Genomic DNA, 24,098 nt, shown 5'->3' on the forward strand with positions numbered 1-24,098 from the left:
GCTGATGAGCACATTTTTCCCATCTCTGTCATAAGAAAGATCAGAAGCATTCTCATTTATGTGGAATGGGCATTCTTTCCCCAGGGATTTGTTGTTTTTCCTTTTTATTGTCGTCATATAGTCTGAAGGGACCTAGATCATAGGGACATTGCACAGAGCATCACCCTGGTCCTTTACATTGATGACATCATATTCATTGGATCAGATAAGCAAGAGACAGCAATTAACTGGAGGTTTTGGTAAGATATATGTGCTCCAGAGGGTGGAAGTTAAACACTAGGAGTACATAGATGAAAGTTGGTGACACTGATGAAAGTTTTGGAGTTCATGTTGTCTAGGTTATGCTGAGACATCCCCTCCAAAGAAAAGGAACAATGGTTTAACCACTTCCCTCTACCACTAAGAAATAAGGACAGATTTTAGTTAGGCTTTTTTTGGGGGGGGAGCTCTGGGGCAGAATATTTCACCTTTGGCAATACTGCCTCAATCCATTTATATATGACATGAAATACTGCCAGTTCTGAGTAGCATCAAGACCAGGAAAGAACTCTATAGCAGATCCAGTCTGTAGTGTGACCAGCCCTGCCACTTGGACCATTAGACCTGGTAGGTCTTATGGTACTATAAGTCTGTATGGTGGAAAGGACTCTATGTGGAGTTTATGGCAAGCCCAACAGGAAGATGACAATGTAGACTTCTAGGATTCTAGGGTAAGGCCATACTATCTGCAGTAGAGAACTATATAGCTTTCAAAAATAGCTCTTGGCATGCTATTATTCCCTGGGTGGACAGGCTGTCTGACTTTGTACCATCAAACAGCTTTGTGGCCGGAGTTGCTTACTATGATCTAGATTCTCTCAGATCTACTAAGAATGGCTAGTCCCCTCATGGTCACCACCACCATCATCATTATCATCATCACCTGGCATTGGCCATGAACAGGGCCAGAAGGCACAAGTAAGCTGCACAAGGGGTGTCCAGATCCTTATGCCATCCTCCACTTTGGCTCTAAGCCCTCTTTCTCAGTACACACTTATAGCCACATGAAGGGTTCCTTATAAACAGCTGACAGAGGAGGAAACTGTGGAGGAGAAAAGACTAGATTGGTTGGCTTAGTATGTGAGTGGAAGCCTAGAATGGGCTGCTGAGGCTCTACAGTCCTACCCTGTGAAAGGGAACAGTGAGGTGAGATCATCTCAATGGGCAGAGCTTCACGGGTTACACTTGCTCCTCAACTTTGTGTAAGAAAAGAAGTGGCCCAAGGTAAGAATACACGCAGACATGGGCTGGGCATGGTGGCTCATGCCTGTAATCCCAGCACTTTGGGAGGCCGAGGTGGGCAGATCACGAGGTCAGTAGGTCGAGACCATCCTGGCTAACACGGTGAAACCCCGTCTCTACTAAAAATACAAAAAAAAAAAAATTAGCCAAGCATGGTGGTGGGCACCTGTAGTCCCAGCTACTCAGGAGGCTGAGGCAGGGGAATGGCATGAACCCGGGAGTTGGAGCTTGCAGTGAGCCGAGATCGCGCCACTGCACTCCAGCCTGGGCCACAAAGCAAGACTCCGTCTCAAAAAAAAAAAAAAAAAAAAGAGAGAACACACACAGACACATTATCAGCAGGAGATGCTTGGATTGGTCAGACAGGGGCCTGGGAGCAGGAAGATTAGAGGCTGGAGGACAAGATCTAGGGAAGAGGTATGTCAGCGGACTTGTGGAAAGGGACAGTAAGTCTGAAGACCTTTGCATCACTTATTAACCCTCACCTGCGAGCATTCTCCCTAAAAATGGCACTAGCAACCAACCATCTTCTTATTGTGAAATCTTGGCCTTTGACCAGTAGGTTGGCTGGCTTATCATTCGATTTTCAGGTTATTTGCTATGACTCCAGAGAGAACTTTTTTGACCACCTTACTGATTTCCCTCACTGCTCTATCATATCACCTTTATTTTTATTGTTCTTACATAAAATGATTTTGTTTGTAGTATGTTATCTGTGGCTTTGAATGGTCTCCAACCATGGAGAAGGGATATCTTTGTCCCATTTATCACTTTATCTCCTATGCTCAGAATGATTTCTAACCCAGAGTCTGCATTCATTATATATTTGTTGAATGAAGGCATAGAAACAAGCAAGGTTGGTAAAGTCATACAACCATAATAAATGTTAGAAATGAGGTTTGAACCCAGGTTCAGAGTGCTAGCTTTGTGACTTTGGACAAGAGACTAAACATCTGTCTTTGTGCCTTAGTGTCTTCATTCCTGTATGCAGGAATGATAGTAGTATCTATCTCTAGGTTATTGTGAGGATTAAAGGAGTTAGTGTATAAAAGTATTTAGAATAGTGTCTGGCACATATTTGGCATGGGAGAAGTGTTTGCTGTTATCAAGTAGTGGAAATGAGATTGAACTTGGCTCTGATTGGCTCGTCAGCTTTGGTAAACCCCGGAAGTGGCATTTTTGAGGGTACAGGGAACTTGTAGGAAAAGGAACAGTGACTGATAAAAGGAAAGGATAGGTTATCGTCAAGTTACCTTTCTAATCTCACCACTCCTGTATTGAGTATGTAATGTACACAAAGCAAAGTGTTGGGCACCATGGGGAACTCAAAGACAGCTACAATATGATCTCTGTCTTCAAGCAGGTCTTTCCCTAGGTCACAATTCCTTACAGCCACATCAGTGAATCTCAGGTCACCGGGGCAGTGCTGAGGCAGGAAGTGTCCTTCTCCAGGGCTGAGGATAAATAGCTATTGACACCCGCTGTCATCTCAACCGGTTTATATACTTTCCCAGTCCAGGTGTATGAGAACATCTGTAGAAAACCTGGGAAGCCTTCCTCTGACATTGACTCCAACTTCATTTTGACTCGTGTCACTGAATTTGTTCTCTAGTCCACCATAGGACTTGTCTGAGAAAGAAGTAAGGGTAGCCTTCCTGAGAACCTTAACCTGACCACTTTGGTCTTGACTTCTGGACTTCTGAGCACAAAGGATCTTGAGTACTGGTTTAGGAGGAATTGATGGGCCAGGACTGCTTGGGTTTATATCACTGGCTGATGGAAGCCTGTGGCCACGTTTTCACTCTCAACACTGAAAACTTTACCCAAGTTACTCTCTGGTGAATTGTATTTAACTTTGCCTAGTAGTTTGTGCCAGCATTGTTTACTGCATACTATAGTGAGTGCTGAGCTTATATGTATTGCATGATTTAACTGTTAAGTTTTATCATTTGGGTTGAACTTCATGCGTCAAGGTAAATAACAAGGTCCATTATGTCTTAATTTTGTAGATTCATTCATTGCTACAGGCACAGTGGATTCTGCATGTCTGATAGTGGGGGCTGATTTTTAACATAGGATGCCAGGAGAGTCCTTGCTTTGCTAATATTAGAAATAGGGTCTTTTCTAATATGAATATGTGTGAAAAATTCTTATTCAGCAACTTATATTGCTCTTCTTTTTGCTGCTGGCAATGTATTGTTGGTGTCTCCTTTGCTCTTGGTCTCAGGAAAGGTTATATGTTGTTTTAATAGCATGTGTATATAATGCCCATTAGTACTAATGGGATGTATTCTTTCATCAGGACATAATCGCCGACAGCATGCAAATCAGCACATTTGTTCTTCTTCAACGTTTGCTGAAGGCTCTGTTCTTGGGCAACATATGGTCTCCAGTCACCTCCTCACTTTGCTCTGAAAATTTTCCATTACACATCTTAATCACCAATTTTTCCCCTCTGTTTAAGAAATGAATTAAGGCAATACAAATTGGAATGATGACCACTTTTAGATTGAAAAGTACCTCTTCTTTTGGCTGCCAAAACCCAGTGTTACATTTTTATTTTTCATTTTTTTAAATTTATTTTTTACGTCACTAATTAGCTCCTCAAAATGATTTTTATGTCTGGCATGCATGGGGTGTGAACTATAAAACTTACAGTTTCTAAGCTTTTTTTTGCTGTGTTCTGTGGAAAAAATTTCCTTTATCAAGCAATTTCATAGGCACAGGGGATAGTTGTTTAAGATGCATCACGGACAGCATTTATTCAGGCAGTCAAAGTAATTTTAGAAAATGTGTGGGTTTGATAACAGCGAATCTGATGAATACCCAGAAAGAAGAAATTATTGAAAGAGCACCTACTATGTGTCAGACACTATATATCATTTAATTTTCTTAATGGAGAAGGCATCTAAAATAACTGACCCAGATTTATTCATTCATTTGGACATGACTCTTCTACACACACACACACACACACACACACACGCACACACACACACAATTACTGATTACTACTTTGTTCTAGGTGTTGTGCTAAGCACTGAAGATAGCATAATGAGCGTGATAGGCTTGGTTCCTGCTCTTATGGGGTTTGCAATCTAATTGTGAGGACAGATAAAATATAGCCAAACAAAGAAATAAATCAATAAAAAACAAATGGTAAACACTCCAAAAGGCTATAAATAGGATGTTGAAATAGAGGATAATTGGGGTTCACTTAGAAGGCTCTTCTTTGATCTTGAAGGCCATACTGCAAGTAGGGACAAGAGGCTTGATCCAAATCCAAGTTTATCTGGCCCCAAAGCTGTTCTCTCTATTACACCTGCGCCTCCTGAGCAGCTCCCTTCTGAGTTTTGATGATCTCTATGATTGCTAAAAGTTCCTGAGTCCCTACTATGTCGCAGGCCTTATTTAATTTTGTGTGTTGCTTTAGCTACCTTATGAAGTGGGAATAATTTTTTTCCTTATTTTGCAGATGAGAAAACTGAGACTTAAGAAAAATCTACAACTTGCTCAAAGTGACAGTGCCACTTTCTTGTCAGTTCCAATGCTCATGTTCTTAATAGAGAGATTTTGCAGCCACTCTTTTTTCCCAGGCCCAAGGGTTTTTATTGCACTCCTTGGGAACAGAGACTTAGGCAATGCAGACTGGCTTATGCGACGTTCTGTCTCTCTCTCTCTTGCTCTAAAGTAAAATAAAATAAAATAAAATAAAATAAAATAAAATAAAATAAACCACGCTCATCCCCCAGCCAAAAAAAAAAAGACACACAAGAAAACCCCCCAAAGCATTCATGCCTAGATGCTGAGAGTGAAGAATAAAATATATTTTGAATGGTGCTTTACTTCTTTAAAAGCATCATATATTTTTTAGATTAAAAAAGTGATATTTGCTTATTATAAGCAATTTGAAAAATAAGAAAGAATAGAAAAAATGTAAAGGCAAGAATAAAAATCACTTAAAGTTTTGCCACCTGGAAAGCGTAGTATTTTGGTTCTTTGAAGCAGTTTTTGAATGTGTAGTAGCAAAGATGACTGGCCCGTATACAGCACTTACTATTTGCCAGGTGTAATTCCGCACAGTGTACATATATTAACTCATATCCACGGTAGTCTTACATGGAGGGTATTATTATTATCCCAATTTCATTGATGAGAAACGTGAAGTAAAGAGTGATTAAAGTAACTTTCCCAAGACTACAGGGTCAACCTACTCAAACCATACAGCCTGGTTCTAGAGCCCATGCTTCTCTTCTCCTATCTCACTTTTCTCTGTAAAATGTATATTCACATTATCTATCTATCTATCTATCTATCTATCTATCTATCTATCTATCTATCTTAAAAACCTGAAATCAAATTTTACTTACAATTTTATTATTTTTATTTTTATTTATATTTTTTTGAAACAAGGTCTTGCTCTGTCCCCCACGCTAGAGTGCAGTGGTGCGATCTCAGTTCACTGCAGTTTCAACCTCCCTGGGCTCAAGGGGTCCTCCCATCTCAGCCTCCTGAGTAGCTGGGATTACAGATGTGGGCCACACCCAGCTAATTTTTGTATTTTTTGTAGAGATGGGATTTCACAGTGAGGTCCAGGCTGGTCTCAAACTCCAGGGGCTGAAGTGGTCCTCCCTCCTCAGCCTCCCAAAGTGCTGGGATCACCAGCATGAGCCACTGTGCCTGGCCAGATTTTACATACAATTTTAGATTCTACTTTTTTTTTTTTAACATAACATTACTCAATGGGCATTCTTTCAATATCCTTAAATTTTCTTTAAAATATCTCTAATGACCATATAGGCATGTGTTATGTAGGAATCCCCACTGTTGCACAGTTAAGTTGTTTCTGATTTTTGTTATTACAAAAAATGATGTGGCCAGGCCAGGTGGCCCATGCCTGTAATTCCAGTGTTTGGAGGCCAAGACGGAAGGATTGCTTGAGGCCAGGAGTTTGAGACCAACCTAGGCAACATAGCTAGACCCCGTCTCTGAAAAAATGGAAAATTAGCTGGGTGTGGTGGTGCACTCCTGTAGTCCTAGCTACTTGGCAGGCTGAGGACCTGTCTTTTAAAAAAATTCAATGAATGTCTGTGTTTGTAAATCTTTGATCAGCTTTTTGATTATTTACTCAGGAGAGACTCCTGGAAGAGGATGACTTGCTCAGAATTTTGGCATTTGTTCAAATCTTTGGTGGAGTGGAAAAAGGAAGAAAAAAGAGTTCAGAAGTGTGGCACAGATTTACATGACAGAGAAACTCAGGAGAGTTAGAGATCTGAGTGAGCAGAGGAAAACAAATCATGGAAGCCTTCTTTGAGGAGGTGGGACAGAGCATGAGCTGACCTTGGACAATGGGAGCCTGCTGGGGAAGGGCAATTCTCTGAGACTCTGGATGCCCTTTTTCTATAAGTCAGTTGACACAGGCACTGGGCTGGTAAGACAAGACTTCTTTGAGCAGAGTCTTAAAGGACAGAAAGGAATTTCCAAGACTGACAAGGATGTGAGGGGAAGAGGTAAGTGGGCCTGTTAGGTGGTGGGAACCATGTAGGCAGGCCCAGATGTAGAGATGGGAGAGAACCTGGAGGGCTTTGAGTTGAGGCAGGGAGAGTTTGAGAAATGCTTAGGAGAAGCAGGCAGGGGCTAGATGGAACCTCATAAGGTCCAGCACATCACGTTAAGGATGATGGATTTTTCAATGTAGGCAATGGAGAGCGCTGAAGACTTTGAGCTCACAGAGAGACATGATGACATTTGCATTTCTGATAGACCACTGTGGGGCCAGGGAGTAGACAAAGACAGAGGAAGACCCTTGTAGGAGGATGTTTTGGGAACCTGGAGGAGAACACTGCCAGACACAGGCCTGCTTCCAGTTGCTGTGCCCACAGCAGGGCCCGCAGCCATCTTCATCACTCCTCATGCCCTGAGGAGAATATTTATAAAATACTGACATGGAAATGAAAGAGCTGCAGAAACAAAGAGCACAAACACTTCTCTATTTTGTTGAGAGTTAACATCCATGAGGAATATGCGTGTATGTCAGAGCAGAAAATAATGAGGCAATATACTTCCTTAAACAGATTCAGTTCATCATTGCCGGGGCCTGTGCAGGGGAGGATGGTTGGGGGCACCTTCCATTGTCGGTGTGGCGGCTCCTTTCCGAGCAGACAGGTCACTCAGTGCTTTCTTTCAGGCAATTATTTTCGAGATGACTGGAGATTTCGATCAACCAATCAAGCTTTTATAGAAGCCACTTTCCTTGATTATGTTCCTGATCTTTAACTCAGGGAGAGATTTTCCTCAGTATGGCTTGACAGCCTCAAGTTTTCAATTAATTTCTCTCTCCTACATCTTGCTTTTGCTTTCAGTTGGGCAGCTGGAGTGTTCACAGGCTCACGTGAGTTCCTGACATGATGTGTGTGTGTATGTGTGTATGTGTGTGTGCACACAAGTGCATGTGCGTGCTTTGAAGGCATCAGAAATCTCCTTCTGGCCTTTCCTTGATGAGAAATGTCCTGTCAAAGAGCAGAGGGACTTGTGAGCAGGAAGCTGGATGAACAAGGGGAGTCGAGAAGAGGCACTGTGGATGTGGAGGATCCTGATGCCTAGGGTGGCTGCACTCAGGACCAGCCCAGAGATATGTAGAATTAGGCAGCACGGATCAGTGCTTTCAAACGCAGGAGCCATATCCCTGCTTCCAAATATACTGACAAATATTTTGAATCATAATGAATGCATATCTATTCTAGTGTGATTTATTCCACAGAAATGATTGCTTTTCTTTCAAAATAAAATTATTTGAATAACATATAAATGACTTAAAGGTATGTATAATTATACTTAAGGTATATATAATCTATAATAACTTGCATAATATTTAAATGACTTAAAGTTTTGGCAAATCCAAGTTAAGATGTTACGTGAAAGTTGGTGAAACTCTTGAAGGTGGCACATGTATTTCTTAAGATGAGGAGACCCTGGTGTTATGGAAAGAATTTTGGAGTCAGAGAGACATGGATAAAATCCAAGATCTGCCTGTTATGTGTGCCTGTGGGAAAATAACTTAATTGCTAGACCTCAGTTTGTTAGTCTGTAGAACGGGCATTTAAAACCCACCTTTCAGCATTGCTGTGCGGTCTGGAGATTCATTCATTTATTCATGCAACCTTGAGATATTAATTGTCTGCTATGTGCCATTCAGTGCTCTGGGCACAGGGAATAGAGCAGTGAATCAAAGTTCCTGTCCTCATGGAGCTCTCATTCTAATGGGGGAGATGGACAATAAATATATAGATAGCTATGTAAGAAACTACCAACTACTGTGAAAAATATATCAGAGTAAGGGAGACGTTATAGCAAGGCCTCTGAGACAGGAGTGTGGTAGAGATGTGTGAGGAAAAGCAAGGTGGTCACAGTGTGGTGAGAATGAACAGAGGGAAAGGGAGAAAGGGAGAAATGAGGTTAAACAGGTAGTCAGGTGCCAGGGCAGAGAGTGAGTGCCTGGTAAACTAAGGTAAACCTTGGGTTTTACTGTAACTGTTGATAGAAGATGATCAAAAGGTAGTATCTATTAAAAATTATATTCAATTAATATTAGAATAGTTTTATACCTTGTACCCAAGCTGTGCAGAGCACAACGTTAGGTTCCTAGGTTTTGGGTATACCAAGATAACCTGGACAGAGGAGCTCAAATTCTTGCTGGGGCAACAGTAGACTCTAATCAATTAGTATCTGACATTCGTTAAGTACTTGCTACATGCCAGGCCTAGTTCCAAGTGTTTTCCTTTAATGGAATAGCTTGTGTAGTCCTTATAAAACAAAAGTACAGTATATAGTCAGTTGTTATCCCCATTTTACAGTTGAGGAAACTGAGGCACAGAGAGACTTACCATTATATATACTGCCTCTCAACTTCCAAAGAAAGCACAGTGGCCTAAAGGTGCTTCCCTGAGGTTGGAAGTGCAGTAGGAGCACAAAACAAACATTACCCCAAAGAGGGATGCCATAGCCACGGGACTGCAGATGCTCTGGAGGGAAACCGCCCCTGCTAACTGTGACAAACATGTTGCCTCTCCTCTCTGTGCTTCAGTTTCCTCATCCATAAAATGGGATCAGCAGAGGGTATCCATTTTATAGGCTAGGCATGATGATGAAAAGAGACAGTGGACAGGAAATGCTTTTGCACAGAGCCTGCCACATGGCAAGTGTCATTCAAGTCTTAGCAAGAGATTAAGGAGCACTTTATGAACTGGCTCTCCTGGGCCTGGCCTTGAGGCATGAGGAAGACTTTAACAGAAAGCAAAGGTAGAGAAGTTAATTTCAAGTTGATGGGGAATATTTCTGGAAATTAATAGAGTGTTGAAAGTGCATGGTGTGGCTGGAGCGCCAGACTTGTGGTGGGTGAGGGTGTAGCAGATAATTCTATCAGCCTGTGACACTGAGGAGACCTGAACTGCCATCCGAAGAGCAGTGGAGTAGTCTGCGAGAGGGGCCGTAACAAGATACCACAGATTGGGTGCTTAAGCAATAGATATTTATTCTCACTGTTCTGGAGGATGGCAGTCCAAGACCAAGGTCTTAGCAGGGTTGGTTTTCTCTGAGGCCTCTCTCCTGGGCTTGCAAGTGGCCACCTTCTCACTGTGTCTTTCTGTGGTCATTCCCTGGGCCAGCATGTTTTCTGTGTCTTAATCTTTTCTCCATATGGAGACACTGGTCCTATTGGACTAGGGCCCATCTATATAACCTCATTTTACTTTGATTAGCTCTTTGAAGGCCTTATCTCCAAGTCCAGTCATATTTTGAGGTATTGGGGGCTAGAACTTCAGCATATGGATTTGGGGGGGCACATAATTCAGCCCACAAGAGACAATTCAACATGGTGGGGGTGGGGGCTGTGATGTGCCCTGTGCTGTCATAGGCATGTCCAGCAACAGCAGGAGGAGAAGAGAACACTTTCCCAGGTTGCAAATCCTCCAAGTCCGACTTGCACAGTGGAGAGAGGGTGGATAGGAAGGTGAGGGATGAGACATTTCAGGGGTGGAACCTACAGGGCTTGGATACTGATTTCTCTGACTCTTTGGAGCTATACAGAAATAAACACAAAAGCAAGAAAATCCAGATTTGCCTTACCCTGGCCTCTTTCTCTGTCCCCCAGGGATGCGTCTACTTATAGCTCCTTAGTTTTCCCATCTGTTAAGTGGGAAAAATACAACCAGGATCTCATGGCTCCCAATGGGATGTAGTCATATGTTACTGTAGCACTAAGACTTTGTGCAAATGCAGACTGATTTCGTTCTCCCTGCTAATAAACTGTCTTTCTACCAGAATACAGTACCAACAAACTTGCATTTTCTGGATATCAGAAAGCAATGGTTTGGGTTTGAGCTATTCACTCACTTATGATCTGAGCTTATTCTAAAAAAACTTTGCAGTTTAGTCTAATTGGGTAATTGGGATGTTTCCAGATGAAATTCAACTTGTAGTTTTAAAAAATGCTTTGAAGAACTGGTTGCCATGGCGCTTTTCTGCTGACAAGATCCTTCACTGGCTCCCACTAAGCAGCAATAATGGGCTTCTGTTTATTCTGTTTCAGGTTACCCCACCTGAACATCCTCCTGGGAGGAAGCAGGGCATGGATCCGAAGGAATTAGTGAAGTCCTTCCCTAGCCATCCTTGATGGCGGAGTCGGGGTGTGTCTCAGCAAAAAGGTTTGTCATTGCAGGGGCTGGAGGGCTTAGACCTAGTAGCAGCCCAGCTGCAGTGCTAGGGCTTCCCAGACCACTTCACTCCTGGGCAGCTGGGAGTTGAGGAAGAAACCACTGTGCGTTTGTCACCGTATAAACCAGATGGCTGCTTCAGGATATGAACACTAATCCCCTCATATTTGTGGGCAAATGAGTGTCTGGCAGAGAGAATTGCCTTTATTTTAAGAAATAACATGGTCTTAAATATTAATATTCATGTTTTTATAGTATCACTGTTTTAAATTTGAGAAGATCTTTGTTCAAAGTCAATTTTTCAACCTATTGGACACCATTCTTACCCCTCATCCTTAGACTTTTTGTACCCGAGTGTTTATTGTTAGAATGTGAAACATCTGCCCCAGATGCAGTATTTTTGGCCTCATTAAGAGTTTTTCTAGTTCCTCTTCAGTTATGTCAATATTTACCTTGGACAATGCTTTGTATCCTTTTGTTTATAATTCCAGAATTCTCCAAGACAAACTGATTATTCATGACTCTCTGGCCTGGGTTACAATTTAAACATACCTTATGTTGATGTTTTAAGAGTATGAGTCCCCCAGACTATTTCTACTATTTCTCCTAGATTCATAATTCATAATCTTTCATTCCCACTTCATACCTTATATTTTTCCTCCTTCCAGGTATCTTCTAAACATATTCTTTTTTTGTGTGGATTATATTCTTAGAACATGAGATGCAAACTTTTTCCTCCTTTGCCTTTAAAATTCCATGATCCTGGCTGGATGTAGTGGCTCACACCTGTAATCCCAGCACTTTGGGAGGCCATGGCGGGTGGATCACCTGAGGTCAGGAGTTCAAGACCAGCCTGGCCAACATAATGGAACCCTGTCTTTACTAAAAATACAAAAAGTTAACTGGGCGTGGTGGCGGACACCTGTAATCCCAGCTACTTGGGAGGCTGAAGCAGGAAAGTCACTTGAACCCAGGGGGTGGAGGTTGCAGTGAGCTGAGATCACGCCATTGCACTCCAGCCTGGGCAGTAAGAGTGAAATTCCGTCTCAAAAAAAAAAAAAAAAAAAAAAAAAAAAAAAAAAATTCCAGGATCCCTCTCTCCTGCCAAGGATGTTTTTATAACAGTGCATTGTACCCACATTCTTCGAACACTTCCATTGTTTTCCTAGCGATCACACTCTTCCACACTGCCTGCTCCCTCTTACTAAATTTCTGATCACTGATACAAAAGACACATGACCCTTGTCTCCCCTGTCTGAAGACTATAGTTTAACCTCACACAATGAGTATAAGGAGGCCTTAGTGGGTAAATAGACATCAGAAAGCTCAAGCATGTTTTTCTCAAGTGATCCAATTATACAGAGTCAGTCATCTTTCCTTAATCACTCAGGATTTTATGAATCTACATAATAGTTTCAGTTCTCGACGTGTGCCTTGGAGTTGTAGATGACTTTAAATTTACTATTTTACCTATATTATTACATTTGATCCTTATAAAAACATTATGAGAGAGACCCAGAGGGTTCAAGTAACCTGTTTAAGATTACATTGTAAGTGGAATAAGAATAGTTTTTGCCCTTAAGAATGTTTATATTAATATACTATTTGAGTTTATACAAGTCTTTCTGTTCCTCTAAAATAGTACACTGTTTCTTGATTTGGGAGACATCGCTTGTGCTGTTTCCTTTGCTTGAACTACCTAACTTCTCTCTTTGATTAGATTAACTCTCACCCATTTTTCAAACCTCAACTTCAAGTTCATTTCCTCTAGAAGTATTCCCTGATCTCCTGAGACTGGGCTAGAATTTCTTTCTCTGTGTTCTGTAACACCCTTAAAAATATGTAAATAAATTCATCCCATTGTCTGCCACCTAATGATAAATATTAGTTGTGATGTCATTCCCTATCCTATCTCTTATCATACTTTATATATCTTGCTTGCCATTGTATCCCCAGTTACTAGCTCTGGGGAGGTGCACAGTATTTGTTGAGTGAATGAGCAATGCACAATGAGTCTTGTAATTGAGGTAGTCTTGGGTCCTTGAACTGAAGAGCAAATGCTGGAGAGGGCACTGAGATTGTCTAGAGAAGTTTAGGCATTTCCAAGTCTAATCCACAGACTACCATCTGAGTGTTGGTATCTAAAATGGTTATCTGTTGTTTGTCTGCCCAACACCCTTTTCCCTTATTTTGCCATCACTCTCTCAGTTTTCCTTTGGGGACTGTCCCCTCCCCCTCTTTTGATCAGTGTTGTTCAGGTGGGGATCCCAACACCTCTTGAACAGAAATAGGTCTAATGAGCATATTCCATCCCCTAGGTGCAGTGTAAAGCTTATGGATGGCATTCAACCCAAACTGGGTTGATGCACATAACCCTTGGATTTATGCTGAAACTCTTAGAGCAGAGGGTCTGTTTTTTTTCTTTCTAAGATTGCAAGCAACAGAACAAGCCTGGAACTATAGGTTCTTTGGGAATTTCTGAAGACATCAGTGAATCCAACACAGAACATCCAGAGCCAGGAGATAGTGATAGAGTGAAGGCATAATGAAGACATCATTTGAGTACCTGGGGTTCAGTGGTACCTGAAGCAGGATAGAATTTCCAAGTTTATGAACTGATAGATTCCCTTTCTGTTTGCAACTAATTTGAGGTGCATTATTGTCAGTCACCGATAGCTGATAGTGTTCTGACCAGCTCAGTTGGAAACAAAATATCATGCTATTTTTATTACTGACATTAGTGCTTTTTGTCCCTTTGTGGATTTGCCTTATGCTTTCACTTTTTCATATATGTTTTGCATCCATGCAACTTGTCTTAAATAGTTAATCATGAACTAAGTAAGTGAGCATATTTTTGACTGACTTTTCCCAAGTCCAATGTCACGTGACAGGCTCATTGGATGTCCCCCAGTTCATATCTGAGCTGAGTACATGCTTGGGATTCTTTTTCTGCGAATGGTGATGACTTTACACAGATTCATCTTTCACCCTCTCACACTCTGCCTGTTGGACTCCCAGGGTAAACTGTGGGAGAGTGAATTCGCTGGGATCTGGGAGGGTGACCTGTGATCTCAGAGTGATGTAAGCAAACTCCTGAGCCTGTGGAGTCAGAGCCTCAGAGCTGAACCTAACTGAGTTTTGCATCCAGATCTGGGCAGACAAGGCCTTCAAACCCTCTTTGGAGAAACTTCATTCCCCCTTAGAGAGCTGAAGAATCACAAGGAATTGCAGGCTATTTGGTTTTCATGGTTGGTGGACACTGGTCTCTAAGTGCTATGGTGACTTCACGCATGGGCTTCTCTGTCCTATGAACTGAAGGACGGATGCATTCCTTTTTCCCAGAAGCCCTCTATGAAATGCCAATGAAGCTCCCTATGGTGCTTGTTTACCATAATCAATAGATGAATCAATTGCTCTCTATACCTGATTCAAGGAAGTAATTAAAGCAGGGAGGCAGGAGTATCATTAATAGAAATTCAGTCCTCGCTATTTGCCAAAATCTATTTCTGGAAACTGGATCATTGCCTTATGCTTTCACTGAATGTGTATAATGGATAATATATTCCCATTCAAACAGTGTTATATTTGGGAATTGTGTTCCCAAACAAGGCTACAGCTTTACATATCTCAGAGGTGACCTTTCATTGTCCTGAAATCCAAGATACAAACTGCAAAGTCTTAAGATAATGAGATTAGGATCTAATTACTATTAAATTGCAAAAATGTAAAATGACAAGTTTAAAATGGAATTGTATGTTCCATACCTGTTGTTTATATAAGGGCCTGTATTATCCATGAAGTATTCATATATCATTAAAAAATGTATTTGACTATCACAAAAAAATGTATTTGACTATCTCTACTATCTCAGAGAGTAGTGTTACACTCTCTGAATCTGGTAAAGACATGTAGGAGTAACATGCAAATCATCACATATATAATAGAGTAAAATTTCAATTAAAAAGGCATAAAATTATCCATGAGGTGAAACCCATTTTTGCCGTGAACCACATTTATTATTAAGAGGTAAAATCAGCTTCTCTTCTTCAGGAGGCAGAAGTAGGCAAAGTTTAGCACTCACTTCCATGTGGTATATTCAGCAAGGATATTTTGTACTTTCTTCTCATTGTAAACATTCTTTATTTGCTCTTTTCCTGTGATGTCCTAATAATAAGATTTGGCTTTAGGCACATGGGCAGGGTGAGGACCTAAAAATCCTGAGCGAAGGCATGGGCTCCAGCTCACCGTATCAGAGGGCTCTACCTAAAGGCCTGGGACACAAGCACAGCTGACAATGAGGTATTATTTGCCTTCTTTTTGTCAGGATTTCTTTTGCGTATGACTTCCCAAGAAATTTCCTAGGAACATAGGTCCCTGGGTCTTGAGGACACCATCATTTCCATTCCATCAGTACTTTATAGGATTCCTACTGGAACCAAAAAGAGAAAAAATGTTTTCTGCTTAGCCCCAGTTAACCTGAAAATTCAATTAAACAACATTCTCCAAACACTACAGTTCATTGATGATTAACTATGCACGTTCTTGGAAAGGCCAAACTGGACGAAACTGACATTTTGAGAACTATATTTTGCACTGGAATAGAAATTGAAATAGGAATATATTTTTCCTTGCTTGTTTTGATAGCATTTTACTGATAGGAAGTTTGGGGAAGCTTGAGGGGGCAAATATTGAGCTTTTGATTTATTATCAGTGAACATTTTCTCCAAGTTGTACCCCACTGCTTCATTGACAAGTGATGTTTCACAGAATTATCTTTTTGCTTTGGGATTTTATTGCTGCTTTCTCTCTTGCTTCCCTAGAAGATTGTTGGATATATAAGGGTTACAGCCACTGAGGTTAGTGTTGTCTTCTGCATTGGAGGAGTTTTCTTGACTTTATCCCAGAATTAGTGAGTATAGCCAATGACTGTGCTGATAGATCCATTCTACTTGGTGACACACTCTTGCCAGAGCAACTGGCAGATGGTCCAGTGTGGAGGATTGCACTGGAATGGGGAAGATGCTGTTAGGAGAGTGGGTCCTATTTATTTAAAGTCATAATCCTCCATTTTTCTCCTGATATTGAGCATTCCTGCTTCATAACTTTGTTCCACCACTCTAATTAGGCAGGCAGCCTTCCTCTGCCATTTTATTTTATTTTATTTTATTTTTGAGACAGGGTCTTACTCTGTCATCCAGGCTGAAGTGCAGTGGTACAATCGGGCTCACTGCAGCCTCAACCTCCTGTGATGGAGTGTTCCTCCTGCCTCAGCCCCTCAAGAAGCAGGGACAATAGGCATGTGCCACCATGCCCAGCTAACTATTGTCTTTTTTGTAAAGATGAGGTTTTACTGTGTTGCCCAGGCTGTTCTTGAACTCCTGAGCTCAAGTGATTTGCCTGTCTCAGCCTCCCAGAGTGCTGGGATTACAGGTGCGAGCCATCACATCTGGCCCTCCTCTGCCATTTTATATTTCCACTTGGTTGTACTTCATTTTCAAATCCAACGTTTTTATTCCTGACACAGAAAACTTTGCCCAAACTACTCTTGGGTGAATGTCTGGGGACGTTATTCCGTAAGTCTACAGCTTGATTCAATCTCCTGCTGAAATTATAACCAGGAAACAGCAGAGTCAATGAAAGGAGACAAGAGGTGCTAACTGAGTGACAAAGGCAATCTAATTGCACTAGAGTTTTTCAGAACAATGATAGACTGGACACAGAGCACATGCCCTGTAAGATGTGTGTGGTGTTGTTTCGTCTTTGGATTGTATTACTGTGCCTTGAATGACATTAGCTCTTGTATATCTTACGTTTCTCTCAGAACATTATTCTCAGAACATGCTACCTTATGTTCCAGGCCCAGGGTGTAAGAAACCTATGAATAACACATTTGTGAGTGTCTAGAAATCCAGATATTGTTTTTTGTTTGTTTGTTTTAAAGTGTTCTTGATGGAAGGAAAAGGAAGCCTCCATTTGCTTCTAAGGAAAAAATAATTTCTTTCCCCCAATGTCCCTTGGATAGCTAATGGCTCTAGAGACAGGCATGGACATGTCTATGGATATAGTCGTACAAGCTCAGAATTTTACCCTTGATTTGTTGGGAATCTTTTCCTTAGAGTCCTTTCATGGATATTAATTATCAATTTTTATTTTTAAGCTGTGGATAGTTTACTCACCCTTGAGAGAAACTTTCTTATGTAAAAGTTGTTTTCCATGGTCCCAAGATGGAAAACAACAAGTTCTTTAATCAAAAGACTCTGAGATACTGGCGCCATCTTTGTCTCTGGTTCCCAAAGAATGTTCTTGGAATCCTGACACCATAAGGAAAGTGTGGGGCAGCAAGCCTTAAGGGAGACTGTTAAAGCAAGACCCAAATCTTCTGTGCATAGCCAATACGTACTTTTTCTCCACCATCTTCTTCCAAGTGGTTATCATTCCTCCTCCATGGAGATCCTGCTTTTCCTGCCCTTTCCAGCCTTTAGCTGATACAGGGAGTATGGAAAACGTAGAGTGTTCCTTTAGTACTTTATAAAATCAGATCTTCTCGGGAGGTCACACCAAGGGGAATGTTGCTAAAAACAATTGGCTCTTTGGCAATGCTAATCTGCACTTTCCTAAAACAAATACCCAAGAGGGAAAAAGTACGTGTGTTAAGATGAAGATGGAGAATGAAGTTATTGATCTTCTTAAAGTTCATAATGTTGGAAGGGTCATGAGAGTAACACACTCTCAAACTGAGTAATAATCTACAAAGAGTTAAAACAAAAGTTCCTCCAGCCATAGCTGCACCCAGAGAAGTGGGACAGAAGTTCTGATTAAGAACTTTGATTTCCCACAGATTGTTTGAGTCTTACATGAAATTTGGAAAGTTTCCCTGACATCAAAGGCTGTTTCTTTTGGCTAATCTATTGAGTATGTTGTACCTGTCCTCCCATGAGCCCCCCACGACTGGGAACATATGTCAGATTCTTCTTGTGCCAGTAATTTAGAGGCTCATGATAATAAAACATCCTTTTTCTAAGTAAAAAAAGAGAGGTCCTGGGGAATTTTCATGCAGCAGAAAATAGCAATGATTTACTCCTCCCTGAAAAAAATATACCAAGTCTGATAGACCCATATCAGAATATTATCTGCATAATTTGAAAATAACACATTGAAGGAAATAGGCCCAATCTCAGTATCCTGTTCACATTTACATCTGGAACAGCTGCCAGGGCCTCTCAGAGTAGATTTTGTTCAGTTGTGCAAGGCCGATCTGAAACCCAGGCAGAAAATGAAAGTGAGCAAATTTACCTCTGGCATTCAAAGAAATGCTTTTGGTCAAAGTGAGTATTTCTGACCATGACTCATTTTCAAAAGAAGCATTGAATTCGCTTTGTCATCTTTGCCTGGATCGGGCTCAATCAGCCCTTTTATGATTTTTAAAATATCCTATATAGCTGGGATGGCATTTATTAGGCTTCAGCTATTCAATATTGCATTTCAATGTATAAAAGTCACTGTTCAATTGAATATTGAGTTTTCTAAGGAAGTAAACCTACAGAAAAGAAATTTGCAAGAATCTAAAATAAATGAGTTTGAGAAAGATCAAACTGCCCTATAGCTGTTTCAAAGATCAAAAGATCTCTCTTTTATAGAAATCAGGAGCAGTTTGAATAGCCTCTTTCCTCTATCGCAAAGCCCCATTTTTTCACTATCATTGATAGCTTGGGACTGCACCATAATGGTATGAAAGGCCTTGGGGAGGAGGGAAGACGATTTCATTCCCAAAAAGGACGCAGGACTTTTTCGTCTGAAATAGCTGGCTTTTAATTTAATTTGATCTGGAGTCCAGTAGAGTGAGCAAATGAAAACCTGTTCTCAGCTCCTTCAGGAGGAGCGGTGGCCTTGAGGGGCATGAGAGGGTCTCCTGATAATTGTTTTTAAAGGCTGCCATGTATCTTTGTTTCTGCCTGTAGGAGAGGCTGGATTATATGGTAGATCACTATCTTTGAGTTCATGTGTTGTGCGTAACCTTAGGAAGTTACTTAATCTTTGTAGATCTCAGCTGCTTCATGTGTAAAATGGGATAATAATATGTACCTTATTCTTGAAGTAAGCTCCTTCCAATTCAGGGCCTTTGCTAGTGCTGTTCCTTCCACTGGGCTAATTCATGCTTGGCCCCAGAACCCAGCTGGAATAGCTTTCTTCTGGGAAGGCTTCCATGGACCCTCAGACCAAGTCATGCTAACTCCTCCTCCTCCTCCTCCATTAGACCTTGTGCTATGATTTTGCTTGTAGTACTTGCCTCAGTTATAATTGAAAACATTTTGTGTCAGTACTAATGTCATGTTTGGCTCCTTCTATAAGGGATTAGGAAACCTAACTTATTCATCTGTCTCATAAACTAGAACAAAAACAAAATATTTATTTAATGAATGAAATCAACAGAGACAAAGTCTACTAGCAAACGGTAGGCGATTAAGAAATGGCAATTTCCCTTGTTCCCCTACACTGTGAGATCCTGGAAGCCAGGACAAGCCTCACCTCTTTACCAGAAGCCCCTACGATGGGGTCTTGACAAAGTAGCTGATTCAGGAACATCTGTGGATGTGCAGGTGGACATTGTCAATCATCTCTCTCTACCTATTTGCCTTCTTCCTCAGCCTGTTCTCTGTCTTCTGTCTAAAAGTGCACTATCAATTTTCAGAGAGATGCTAGAACCCTTGTTCATTTTCTTATATGCCAAGTTTTCTCTGTATAGTTTCATGAAAGCTCCGTAGATGAAGTTTGCAGTAAGAGGTAAGAAACTGGGTCGTGATCATGGTGTTTCTAGCCCCATTTAGAGGGTTAGGTGGAGAGGGTGAGTTGAAGTTGTCAGCCCAGGGAACTTTACACGTGAGGACAGCTTTTAAACATCACCGCCAACATTATCATCATCAGCAACAACTAATAACAGCTTCTTTAAATTTAAAAAAACCTTTGCCTTCTTGTCTAGGAAGAAAAAATCTCCATCAACATCATAGACCACTCATGGTTGTCTACCACTAAAATCTTTTGCTGTGATTAAGGCCATTATTCATAATAAGTTCCTATATTAGTTATTGACTATTGTGAATTAGTTTCTCAATCATTTCATCTGAGAAGATGAAGGGCCAAGTATTAAGTCACTTGGTTGCCTATGTGGGAAGGAAGCATTTCTGTCAGAATTTAGTTGTACGTAACATAATTCAGTGTAGTCATTTTTAGCAGAAATGAGTTTCATACAAGGAATAAGAGCTTACAAAGATCACTAGAAAGGCTGGAGTTCTTGAGGCAGAACTTCCAGGAATCACACCTCAGAACAACGCCTCAGGACTGGCCCACGGAGGCAGCTGCTGCCTCTGCCATGATCAAGTTGGTGAATAAGGAGGTCGCCTCTACAACTGCTGGCTCTGCACCTCACCACGTCTATCCAACCTGCACTTGCCTCTCAATAGCCACAGTGATAGGGTCTGGATCCTGGGGGCTCTGTTATAGTTCCCACATATCTCCACACTGTGCTGGTCAGCAGAAGTAGTGGGCTGCAGCCTCAGCCTTGATGTCTGCTTCTATCATCCAGCTCTCATGAAGGAGTCTGTTTGGCTCATGCTGGGTTTCACATGGAACCTAAGCAGCAGGGGACTCTGGGAAATGAGGTTCTTAGCTTTTCTGACTCTTGAGGGCCATACAGTAGCTATGAGGAGGGATCTTACAATGGACCAGAGTGAATCAGTCTGCAGATTCTATTGCAGGGGTTACATAGGCGGGGTGAGGCGGGACATGGGGGCCAGAGGAACATTTTTGAGAGAGACATAAATGGAGAGGGGGCTGAAAAGAATCTTGACTGGCCTCACAGCTTTGCCTAGAGCTGGTCCTGATTATTAAAATGAGGCATTTTGGGAATGCCACAACAGGGAGACATTATTGTTTTCCTTGGGTAAGTGGTTTTGAGGTCTGTATGTAAAGTTTGTTGAGTAAATAGGCTCCTTCTTCTATGCTCCTGACATTTATGGTGGTGTGTTTTAGTTTCCTTCTGAGCAGAGACGCAAAAGTGTTCCTATACCCCGTTCAGACACTTCTACTACTGGGTAATCTTTCTTCATGCTAGTGTCCATCTTTAAAAACATCCCCATGACATTGAGTGAAAAGAGAAGCTTTAGATGCTATCCAGGAATGTCCAGTACTTTTATCTACTGGGTAAATTGCTATTTCCCTGATGAAGAGACCCAAATGAGGGCTGGAAGTCAGTTATTTTGGATGGATCATGGGATCCCCTCTGGGTTTTGGAAGCAGGCACTATCCTGCCATCTTCTTTTTAACATTCCATCTAGCAAACACCTTAAGCTTTAATAAACATCTTCTTTAATAGTGTTGACTCCAAGCTAATAAGGCAACTAGCAAATCCAGTGAAGGTAAATTTCTCATTAACAATTTATTTAACTTTGTTGAAGAGAGCAATTCCAACTTCTGCTAATTGAGTTTGTAATAAAAACATGGATCCATTTTACTGCCACCCTCAGGACCTTAATCAAACTCCAGGAAAGGTAAAGTCACTCTCATTAGCAGACTAAGAGGCAAAATCCAGGATGGAATGGAAGGACCAGAACACTGTTAAATTCCAGAAACTTCAACAGGATTATAAAGCAGAGGCACAGACTGGCATTTCACAGTGTTTTGAATTTCATTTGCCAGAGGAAGAGCCCTTTTGACATGAAGCTAAAGCTGTGTGTAAGACTTTGAAGATACTGGCTTTAGTATGTGGGTGATGTGTTCAGTTTCTCCCCCTTTATTTAAGATCTCTCTGTGGAATATGGAAAAGTGTGCTGGCTAGACCTGTAAGAGGACTTGCCCTTTTTTCAGTCAATCCAAAGCCTTTTTCTCTGGCTCCAGGAGGTGGCTGTAATTTAGGAGTTTTATAAGGAAGCACTGAGGAAGACCGCCTAAAGTGACGGCCCTGTGGGCAGAGGGACATGTGGCGTGTCTGTGATCAGCCAGCGATTGAATTTGAAGGGATTTAATAATTCTTCATGAAATTCTCTGCTTTTTCTTCAGACTTTCCTCTGGAAGCCTGATTAAATGCGTATTATTTCTTCTTAAGTGATTTTACAGGTCGTTTATTTTGGATTTATGAGCATCAACATGTTTTAAAAGGTATTAGCGAGCTGTACTGCTGGATACTTGTTCCGTAAATCAGTAACTCTACTCTCTATCAGCATCAGATAATAAGAAATCCTTCAAATTATTACTTTTTTTCTTCTTATATATTCATTCGGGCAACAAATATTTTAAAACACCTACTGGGTGCCAGACATTGTGCTAGGTTCTAGAAATACTCCAGTGAAAAGATAGACATGGCCTTTGCTCTCAGTACATTTTAAACAAAATGTTTAAGTTTGGTGTCTATATTATTGTGAAATTATGGGGAATGAATTTGAGTTAAAGTTCCATTCCCATTCAGCACTCTTCGTCTACTGAGTCAACATCTATATGGAGAGGCATGAGCAGAATATGGTTCCTCTATGTTTTTGACATATGCTGGTATGTGGCTCCGTTTAAGATATGAAGAAAAGATGAGTGGGGGGAAACTTCCCCTTCTCCCCTCATCACCTTCTCCCAAAGTACCTGTCCCATAGAATTTGAAATTGTTCAATTGGTCCAAGTTTTTGCCCCAAAAGAGAAAATGCCCCAAGTGCTAGCAGAAGTCCTGAAACAGCCTATTTTTGGGGGGAGACATCTCAGTTCCTACATCTGCATATACAACTTTCTCTTTGTCTGTGTCCCATTCACAGGGCTGAAGTACAAGGTGCTGGGACCAGTTGTCGGCAAAGGGAGTGTGATTCACTGAGTTAATTACATCAGGATGGAGAAGAGAAGCAAAAAGCCCAAGCCAGGTAACTGGAACTACCTATGAAACTGGAGGGGTGTGGTGAACAAAAGCAAAAGGATTAGTCATAAGGTCAGGAGCAAGGTGAGTCAAGGGAAGTGGTTCAGAAAGTAGACTGTGAGGAATGTCAGGAGGTGGGGAGTGGGGTGCCTGTGTTTTATCTCAAGCCCTGCTTCTCAGTGTAATGGGTAGGGAGGGGACTGTCAGCTGAACAGCTCTTATTAGGCCACATACATGGAGCCCACCAGAAGCGGTTGGCTGTGCAGCAGCTGGAAGTCTCCCCTAGGACAACTTGTTCACTTCACCCACAGCATTGGGAAACCTGGATGAAGAAGAAGGTGGGAGAAGACAAGGAGGCCACCATTTTCTCTGCAGGAAATAGTGGTTAACTCCAAGCAGAGGAGAATTCAGCAGTGTACATGAAGCTTGAGACTTTACAAAATACTTTCCCATCCTTTTCTTTTGTCCTTCTCAGTGACCCCAGGATGAAGAAAGGTAGCTAGATGGAGGATGGTTCTCCCCATTCCACAGATGATGAACTTGAAACCAGCAAGAGTGAGTGAGTTTAAGGTCATATAACTATGTAGGGTCAGGGCTCGAGTGTAAATCTCCTCATTCTAGCTGTAACTCTTTCCATTACAATTTGCTAGTATTCAAATGATATGTAAAAAATAAGCAAATAATGAAACACAGCATTTTGCAAGACATAAGGGTAAGATTGTAACCACATCTCTGTGATTCTCCTGGAGACTTTGGCATTTGCCCTTGGCTACCTCCTGTCTCACTCTTTTGGCCCTGATTGGGCACTGGTAAAAAGGTGTCTGTGAGTATCTACCACACCTGCCTCCCCCAATACACAGACTGGCATTCTTTCTATGGCCACAGTCCTAAGGGTAATTAAGATTGTGGAGTAACAGGAAATATTTTATTCAGTAAGATTATACTCATTTGCTTATTCAGTTGCTGAACTATCTTCCAGGAATACATCAGAAGGTTTTACCATTCTATTTGCCTGCCTTAGTTGGGAGATCTGAAGGAAATGAGTTTAATTCACCCTTCACATTTCTAATTAAAACTTTTTACATTTCAAGCTTTTTGACAGGAAAATAAAAAGAAAAATTGTGTGGAAGGCAGCTTCAAGAACACATAATCCATGTGTGATTGTTTGAGAGCAAGAAGGGTTAAAAAAGGCAACAACAAAAAACCTGCTCATTTTTGCTGCT

General features: G+C 41.3%; 1 long non-coding RNA gene across 2 annotated transcripts in view; it reads left to right on the forward strand.

The window, feature by feature from the left end:
• LOC114669983 (uncharacterized) overlaps positions 1-24,098 on the forward strand; it is a 153,101-nt gene that overhangs the window by 30,642 nt on the left and 98,361 nt on the right. Inside the window, exons 2-3 of one of the 2 annotated variants that reach the window (XR_013397848.1) lie at positions 10,868-10,982; positions 22,781-22,882. This is a non-coding gene — a long non-coding RNA (uncharacterized LOC114669983). Of the gene's footprint in view, positions 1-10,866; positions 10,983-22,780; positions 22,883-24,098 lie in introns of those variants that run through there. The other variant, XR_003719375.2, reaches the window with a different exon arrangement.

Source organism: Macaca mulatta, chromosome 9, assembly GCF_049350105.2.
Source record: "Macaca mulatta isolate MMU2019108-1 chromosome 9, T2T-MMU8v2.0, whole genome shotgun sequence".
Taxonomy (NCBI): domain Eukaryota; kingdom Metazoa; phylum Chordata; class Mammalia; order Primates; family Cercopithecidae; genus Macaca; species Macaca mulatta.